Source organism: Gekko japonicus, unplaced genomic scaffold (genome assembly GCF_001447785.1).
Source record: "Gekko japonicus isolate JY-2015 unplaced genomic scaffold, Gekko_japonicus_V1.1 scaffold2682, whole genome shotgun sequence".
Classification (NCBI taxonomy): Eukaryota; Metazoa; Chordata; class Lepidosauria; order Squamata; family Gekkonidae; genus Gekko; species Gekko japonicus.
The window spans coordinates 95,107-104,277 of record NW_015168735.1 but is presented as its reverse complement, the minus strand read 5'-3'; positions in this window follow the sequence as shown (position 1 = coordinate 104,277).

Below are 9,171 nucleotides of genomic sequence, written 5' to 3'. Positions count from 1 at the left end.
TTGCTCCTTGGTTTATCCAGGAGTTGCGGCTAATGACATGAAGGATAAGATGGTTAGAGAGAGAGTGGTGGCGTGCCTGTAACGAAGCTACAAGAACCTCTTATAGGAAGTTTATGAGATCCTATGAGATGGCAGTCAAAGCTGCTAAGAGAGAGTACTATGTGGCTACGATTGCATCTGTGAGCTCACACACAGCCCAATTGTTTAGAACGATTTGGTCTATTACTGCTCTGCAACAAGGCAGACCAAATGCTAGGGAACTGGACATTGGCTGTAAGGCTTTTGCGAGCTATTTCGCAGATAAAGTCTTGTTGCTCCGCCGCAACCTCCCCACCGCAGTTGAAACAGTGAGTGAACTCAAGGCTCCATGCATGTCTTCTAGTCAGGTTATGGATTATTTCAGTCCGCTCAGCCTAGAGGAAGTCAACAAATTGCTCCTAACTGTACGCCCCACCACATGTTACCTCGACCCGTGCCCTTTGTGGCTAATTAAAGCTGGCTGCAATGGGTTTCAAGGTGCCCTAAGGAAGATTATCAATAAGTTCCTGTCAGAGGGACTGTTCCCTAGGGCACTCAAGGAAGTGGTGGTCCATCCTCTCCTGAAAAAGCCATCCTTGGATCCGGCCGAATTGGCAAGTTACGGGCTGGCAATTCAGTTACAGACTTCTTTGGATGATGCTTCCATTTTAGACCCCTTCCAGTCTGGTTTTTGCCCGGGCCATGGGATGGAGACAGCACTGGTCACCCTCACGGACGACCTCTGGAGGCATCTGGATTGATGTGGATCGGTAGTGCTGTTGTTGGACCTGTTGGCAGCGTTCGACACGATTGACCATCAGCTACTGATCCACCATCTCGCCGACACTTGCAATGGCTTGCTCCTTTCTTCAAGGTTGGGGACAAAGGATGGCACTAGGGGAACAGGTATCCCAAAGGCACCCACTGGACTGTGGACTGCCCCAAGGGGTGGTGCTTTCCCCAATGCTATGCAGGAGCACAACCAGCCTGTGCTGAAAGCAGTGTACTGGCTGCTGATAGCATACCGAATTCACTTCAAGGTGCTGGTTCTTACCTTTAAAGCCCTTTACGGTCAGGGGCCTACATACCTGAGAGACTGCCTTTCCCCACATGTTCCCTAGAGAGCACTGTGGTCAGGGTCCCAAAATCGACTGGCCCTCCCAGGTCTTAAAGACGCCAGGCTGGCCATAACCAGGGCCAGGGCCTTTTTGGTGGTGGCTCCGCACTGGTGGAATGAACTCCCAGAAGACATCAGGACCCTGTGGGACCTCATGCAGCTCCACAGGGCCTGCAATACTCTTCCACCAGGTGTTCAACTAAGGAGCCATCCCCAATAATTGAAAGGTAGAGAGTCTTGTCCCCTGGAGCTACCATTCAACAACCTGTGCCTGCCGCATTTAGAAACAGATCAATGAGCTGATCATCAGGATAGACCATTGAATTGTTGCCGCCATTCGTCGGACTCAATTTCAGTTGGCTGAACCCCAGCTCAGGCACAGGACCTCTGTCTTCGTCAGATTCAATTTCAGTTGGCTCAGTCTGAGCCAGCCAGCCACAGCTTGCAATGCCCAGTCCAGATCTTCCAGTGTAGAGTCAGACTGGCTGCCCAACAACAGATAGAGCTGGGTGTCATCTGCATACTGGTGACATCCCAGCCCATGTCTCCGGGCAATCTGGGCAAGGGGGCACATGTAGATGTTAAATAACATTGGGGACAGCACCGCCCTTTGGGGCACTGCACAAATCACTGGGTGCCTTTGGGATAGCTGCTCCCCTAGCGCCACCCTTTGTCCCTGACCCTGAAGGAAGGAAGCCAGCCATTCCAAGGCAAGCCCCTGGACTCCAGTGTCGGAGAGGCAGTGGATCAGTAATTGATGGTCAACAAATGCCGCTGACAGGTCCAACAGCAACATCACTGCCAATCCCTCCCGATCCAGATGCCTCCGGAGGTCATCCATGAGGGCGACCAGTGCCATCTCCGTCCCGTGGTCTGGGTGGAAACCGGACTGGAAAGGATCTAGAATGGAAGTGTCATCCAAAAAGCTCTGTAGCTGAATTGCCACAGCCCTCTCAATTATTTTGCCCAAATAGGGCAGATTAGAGACTGGCCAGTAATTAGCCAATTCGGCCACATTCAGAAATGGCTTTTTCAGGAGGGGACAAACCACAGCTTCCTTGAGTGCCCTAGGGAACTGTCCCTCTGAGAGGGACTTGTTGATAATCTCCCTTAGGGCATCTCAAAACCCATCACGGGTCACGACAGCACGTGGTAGGGCGTACAGTTAAGAACAGTTTGTGAACTTTCTCCAGGCTGAGTGGACTGAAATAATCCATAACCTGACTAGAAGATGTGCATGGAGCCTCGAGTTCATTTACTGTCTCAACTGTGGTGGGGAGGTCACAGCGGAGCGACAGGACTTTATCTGCAAAGTAGCTCACAAAGGCCTCACAGCCAGTGTCTAATTTGCTAACATTTGGTCTGCCTTGTGGCAGAACAGTCATAGAGTGAACTATTCTAAATAATTGGGCTGGTTGTGAGCTCACAGATGCAATTGTGGCCGCATAATACTCTCAGCGGCTTTGACTGCCATCTCATAAACGTCCTATAAGATGTTCTTCTGGCTTCATCGCAGGTGCACCGCTACTGTCTCTCTAGCCATCTTAGCCTTCGCTTCATCAGCTGCAACTCCTGGGTAAACCAAGGAGGCAACCTAGAGTGAGGGTGCAAAGGGCGTTGGGGAGTGATCTCATCAATGGCTGCTGAGAGTCAGCTGTGCCAATCCTCCACAAGCTCATCTAACGAGCCACCAGGGGGCCTCAAATCCCGCAGGGCCATTTGAAGCCACATAGGGTCCATTTGGCTCTGCGGGCAAGCTGAAAACTGCTCGCCGCCCAAACAGGGTTGGGTGAAACATTCAGATGGGCCTTCAGGGCATGATGGTCTGACCATGGCACTGCTGAGGCATTAACCCGGTCTACTGTGACCCCTGGTGCGAAGATCAGATCGAGCAGGTATCCGGCCCGGTGAGTGGCAGTAATTACATATTGGGAGAGTCCCAGCACCACCATGGATGACACTAGGTCTACATTGTCCACATGGACATTGAAATCACACATTGTCCACATGGCTACATTGTCCACATGGACATTGAAATCACACAGAACAGTCAGTCTAGGGTGTTCCAATGCCCAGCCCGAAACTGCCTCCACCGGGGATGGCAGACTGCTGGCCGGTTCTTTTTTCATCAAAAAACAAAAGATAAAGTACAAGCAAAGACAAGTCTTACCTTACAGTAATTATGTTTTGTTGTCATAATTATTTATGTTTGGTTTTTAATATGTTTTTGCTGTTTTGCTATCTGCAGTATGTGATTATTTTTAAAAGGGAATCTTTTTTGCATTAAATTTTGTACAATAATGAAACCATTCTCCTCTATTCATTAAAAAATTCAATAAAAAGGTATGCAATCCTTTTATCTGGGTCACATCTAACTATGGGGCTGGCTATGGGGATGGTGGAGGCCAGATAATAATCATTTTTAATGAAGTCCTAGTTTTACATTTAAAACGCTAACTTATCAGTAGGCTCACATTAAATTGTTCAGTAATTTGTCAGTATTTGGCAATTTATTTTTTGAATTTTGGTCAGTAAAATCAGTATTTTTGACACTCTGACTAGTTTCCACCCCTGGGAGTGCCTTCCTTGGCCTGAGTTTGTGGGTCTCTGGTTCAAGTTAGAAAGTGGGGTGCCCCTGCTTTTGGGGATACCCTGGAGTAAGGCACTACCTATGGGCTACAGTAGAAGATTCCCCATGTTAATTGGAAAGTAATGTCTACGTGTTCGTGGGGGTGTGCAAACATGTTCTCTTCTGCTGATAGGGCTGTTGATTCCTGAAGGGAGTGGATGCATATTAATCTGGTGTCTCATCTGTGACCATTTTGCCTTGTTCAACTCTGCTGGGAGTTTAGCCTTTTGACAGAGACTAAACTCCTTAAGATATTGCTCTCATCTTTGCTGACACAGATTCTAAGGTGTGCATCCAAGAGGGGACTTCTTGATACCTCTTTTGAATGTTTTGATGGTATGTAGTAAATACGTACACTGCAGAACACATACTGTCTAAAATAATAATCTACCTGGACCCTTCACATATGAACATATACAGACTAGAAGTGGGTCATAGGGACCATATCACTTTTCTTGGCCCTTGTTCACTGGCTTCCATTTTGTTTCCAGGCACAATTCAATGTGCTGGTCTTGACTTTCAAAGCCCTACCTGGGGGCGTGGCATCGGCATGGAAAATGGCGGACACCTTAATCTACTCGCTCCGATCTTGATCTCCACTTCCCTCAGTCAAAGCGCTTAAAAAAATCAACACACAGCCTAACAGGACATGTGAAAAGGTGGGCAATCAAAAAAGGCATACAAAGGTACTGTTAAAACCTTTATAAAGTCTCTAACTTCGTCTGAGGTAACCGGACAACAAGGCACTAGAAAACAAAAACGCAGCAACAAAATGGTGGACGAGCCTGTTACAGTAAAGACTCTGCAAACAGCTTTAAAATCTGTCTTACAAAAAACAGCTTTGGGCTGTTTGATCTTGCACACAAGCAGTCTGGAAGGGGATGGGGAGAATTTCAAAGCGTCTTCAGAGACTGAGACCTTCAAAGATCAAATGCACAGGAGATTAACAATTTTGGGGAGACATTTGCAGGGAAAACAGAAGAAATATAAACTGTATAACTAATTTGTAGCAATATATCTTGATTGTTTGCATGGTGAAACTGACTAATGAGAAGATTTACCTAAAGTGAGCTCTCAAACTGCAAAAGAAAAACAACAACAACACACATTTGTTCATATATTATTTCTTTCTTCCTTCTTTTCTCTGAACCTTTACTGATACTTGATAAATGACTGATTAAGAATATAATCTGTAGTTACAAATATTGACTATCTTTATTGTCTTAATTGATTAGTGAAAGTTAGAAGTAATAGTTGGTTTATTTGAAGCAATATGTTTTGGATATTTGTAATGTTCTAACTGATGGTTGGTAAAAAATTATAGGGTAGTTTTGACTCCTAAAGTGGGCCTTGTAGAGAAAAAAATAAAAGTAATGGGCTAATTACCTAGAGAAGGTGTAATGACCCTAAGTGTTGTGAGAGAAAAGAAGGATCTATATAGTGTGTGGTGGAAGTATATTGGCATTGTAAAGTTGAGAGCTGATGTTATGGAGAAAATAAAAATTACTACGTTTAGGTTTGCAAACAAAGGGGACTTTGAAAGCTAACAATGCTAAAAATATGAAAGAACATCTTAAAGGGACTAGATTGATATTATATAAGAAATTTGAACTATCTAACTGCTGTGAAGTACCTGTGTTTTTTTCTTTTTTTATTGTTATAAAATTGATTAATAATAGTAATAGCAGATAGGATATAGAAAAAATGAATTTTTAGTGGGAACAGAATTTTACTGATATCTGTTGTGGACTATAGATTAAGAAAGGGGAAAAGGGAATTATGTATCTAAAGATGTTATGAATGAGGCAATGGCTGGATACTTTTGAAGTGTATGGCTCTCTCTTTTTGTTTTATATAACTCTTTAAAAAAACTAATAAACCTTGCCCATCAACATGGGCAAGCAGGGGGAAAATCTGCCTTACAAAAAACTGGAGAACATAAATACACAAATAAACAAAATTTTGCAGCCATTGGTGGAACAAATAGATGATATAGCAAAGACACTGGAAGAGACAACAACTAAAACAGAAACAGCACTAACGCTGGGACAGACACTACAAGCAGAAAATGAAAACATGAGAGAAAGAATTATAATTCTAGAAGCAACAACAAGAAGACAGAACCTAAAATTTAGAGGGTTCCAAGAGGACCAAAATGAAATTCCAGAATTGCTGAATATAATGAGCACATGGCTGGTGACAATTTTACAATGTGAAGAAGGCGACCCCCCAGTCATATTGAAAACTCACAGAATAGGTGTTCAAAACAATCCAAATAGAAAATATCCCAGAGATATATTGGTGACTTTTGCAGATTTGAGAGTTAAAGCAGCAATTCTAAAAATAGCACGAGAGAAAGGACACTTACTATATCAAGAACAACAGATCTCTGTCTTCCCAGACTTGCCTATGGAAGCTTTGCAGATTCGCCAGAAACTGAAACTGACTACTCAGAAACTCAGAGAAGAAAAAATCTACTACAGATGGAGCTCCCCAGGGAAACTAACAGTAAGACACCAAGGCAAGATGTACCATGCTACAGATGAGGACAGCGGAACACGCCTTCTACAAGATCTAAACTTATTGCCAACAGACTTTCTATGACTCTATCACCTTTTAAAGCCAGCAAAGTTCCAATCAGAATCTCTCCAGGCAAAGCAGGAAAATAAAAGAAGATAAACAGGACTAAGAGACAACACACCCAGGATGTGCATAAGTATAAGAAATAAGAATATAAGCTTTGGCTTCTAATAGCCTTATTGAAATATGTTGTAATGTGTGAGGGAAGGGGGGAAGGGAAAGGGGGTTCGAGTATGGATACTGCTCCACAAAGCAACTAGATAAAAGGTTAGGGATTAGGACAACACAGTTTGAAGGTCAAGAAAGGAGAAAGATTGACCTAGAAGGAGAAAGATAGAACTAGGTAGAACTTAGAACAGTTGGAAGTTAACTTTAGCTTAAAGTTAGAATTAGAAAAACAGACAAAGTTGGTACAGAGTATTTCAGAATAAGATTTAGAGGGCACTTGAGCAAAGAGAAATATGTTAATCTTAAGGGAAAATAGATTAAAATTCATTTTAAAAAAAACAACAAATTGAGAAATTTATCAAGCAACTATGTACAAAGTCCTATCTTGGAATGTGAGAGGGATGAACAATAGAATTAAGCTTAAACGTATAACAACACAGATCTTAAAATCCAAGCTGGACATTGTGTTTATACAAGAGACTCATCTTAGAAAGGAGTCTGACCCTATTTTAGTCACAACATGGTATAGTCAACAATTTGCATCTCCAGGGTCTTCGAAAGCCAGAGGAGCAGCGATTTTAGTAGCTAAAAATGTTTGTTTTGTGTCTAAAAAAACTTTGAAAGACCAGTTGGGCAGATTTGTATTTGTCAAAGGAGAGTTGAATGGTAAAATGATTACACTTGTTTCATTGTACGCACCAAATTCTAACCAAATTGATTTTGTCAAAGATACTTTAGAAATAAGAATATTCCAAGAAGGTGACACATTGCTAGGGGGTGACTTTAATTATGTAATGAAAACTAATCTAGATAAATGTAGATAAATCCCAAAAAAGAAGAAACAAGGATCTGATACAGAATTGCAAAAAATAATTAGGCAAAATGGATTATTTGACATTTGGAGGCTTAAACATCCATCGGAGAGAGATTACGCTTATTACTCCTCAATATTTAATTCATATACAAGAATTGATTATATTTTAGGCACACATAAATTGTTAACAAAAATAAAAGAAGCAGACATTAATTTGAAGATATGGTCCGACCATGCTCCAATATCTTGTACTATACAATTTAACCAAGAATCAAAGACAACAAAAAATGGGTCTTAAACAAGTCACTTTTATTAAGACCAGAGATACAGCAACAAATTACTGAACACATAAGAATTTTTCTACAACATAACTAAGCTGAAGACACTTCATATCAAAACAATTGGGACACTTTAAAAACAGTGTTAAGAGGTCATTTAATTTCAATTGCCTCTTACCAAAAAAAGGGGAAAGAAGATACTATAAACACTCTGCAAAGTAAAATAATAAACTTGGGGAAAAAAGACACAAAGAAACAGGTAGTAAAATAATTTTAACTCAATTAACAGCTGAAAGAAAATTTTTGGAAACTACAATTACAAATAAAATCCAAAAAGATTTGTTATATATCAAACAACAACAAATTTTATAAAGTTTTTAAATTGGATTTAATTAATCAACTAGTGAATTTATTTAACAATATTATAGAGACAGGGAAATTGCCACAAACCTGGCAACAATCAGAAATAATTTTAATCCCAAAACCGATTAAAGATGCAACATTAGCAGCTTTATATAGGCCAATTACGCTCCTAAACACAGACTCAATTTTTTTTACAAAAATAATAGCAAATAGGTTAAAACAAATCTTACCAGACTATATAAATAAGGATCAAACAGACTTTTTACTCCAAAGAAATCTTATAGAAAATATTAGGAAAACTATAGATATAATACACTACTGTGAAAATCAAGCTATAGAAGCTATTCTCCTATCATCATATGTGGAGAAAGCTTTTGACAGCATTAATATAAAATATCTAATACAACTAATGGGCTTTGGAAGTAAATTTCAAAGAACCATACAGTCACTATACACAAACCCAATGGCGACACTAATAGTAAATAAACATAATTCTAATAAAATTCACTTACAAAGAGGCACACAGCAGGGGTGTCCCCTGTCCCCCCTCCTATTCATAATGGCTATGGAACCTTTAGCAGAAATCATAAGAATAAATAAAAACATACAAGACCTAAAATAAACCAACAAGAACACAAATTGTCAATTTATGCAGACGACCTACTGCTATATATAACGAATCCACTAGATTCTTTAATTGGTCTTAGACAAAATATTGAAGACTTTGGGAAAATTTCAGGAATGACCTCTAGTAAAGAAAAATCAATAATGCATATACTAATATCAGACAATCTCAACTAAAAAAGATAACAGAACAATTCAAATTCAAACACTCCAATAAACCTTGGAGATATTTAGGGATTTATATACCCCCGACTTTAGAAACATTATTAGACTGTAACTTCAATAAACTACACAATGAAATTGAGTAAATTTTAGAACACTTTCTAGATTAACATCAAGAGGAGGCATAGACTTACCTAACCTATATACATATTATGAGACCTCAAATATAGCAAATTTAATAAAAGCAGCAACTTCACATCAACCCCCAACATGGGTACAAATTGAATTAGATACAGAAACAGAAATGATAGGTTCATTATATGATCTATTATGGACCTCAGAAACAGGATTTTAAAAAAGTTACAAATAGCTTATTAAGAAACTCTTTAAAAATATGGGGGGAAAGACAAAACATATT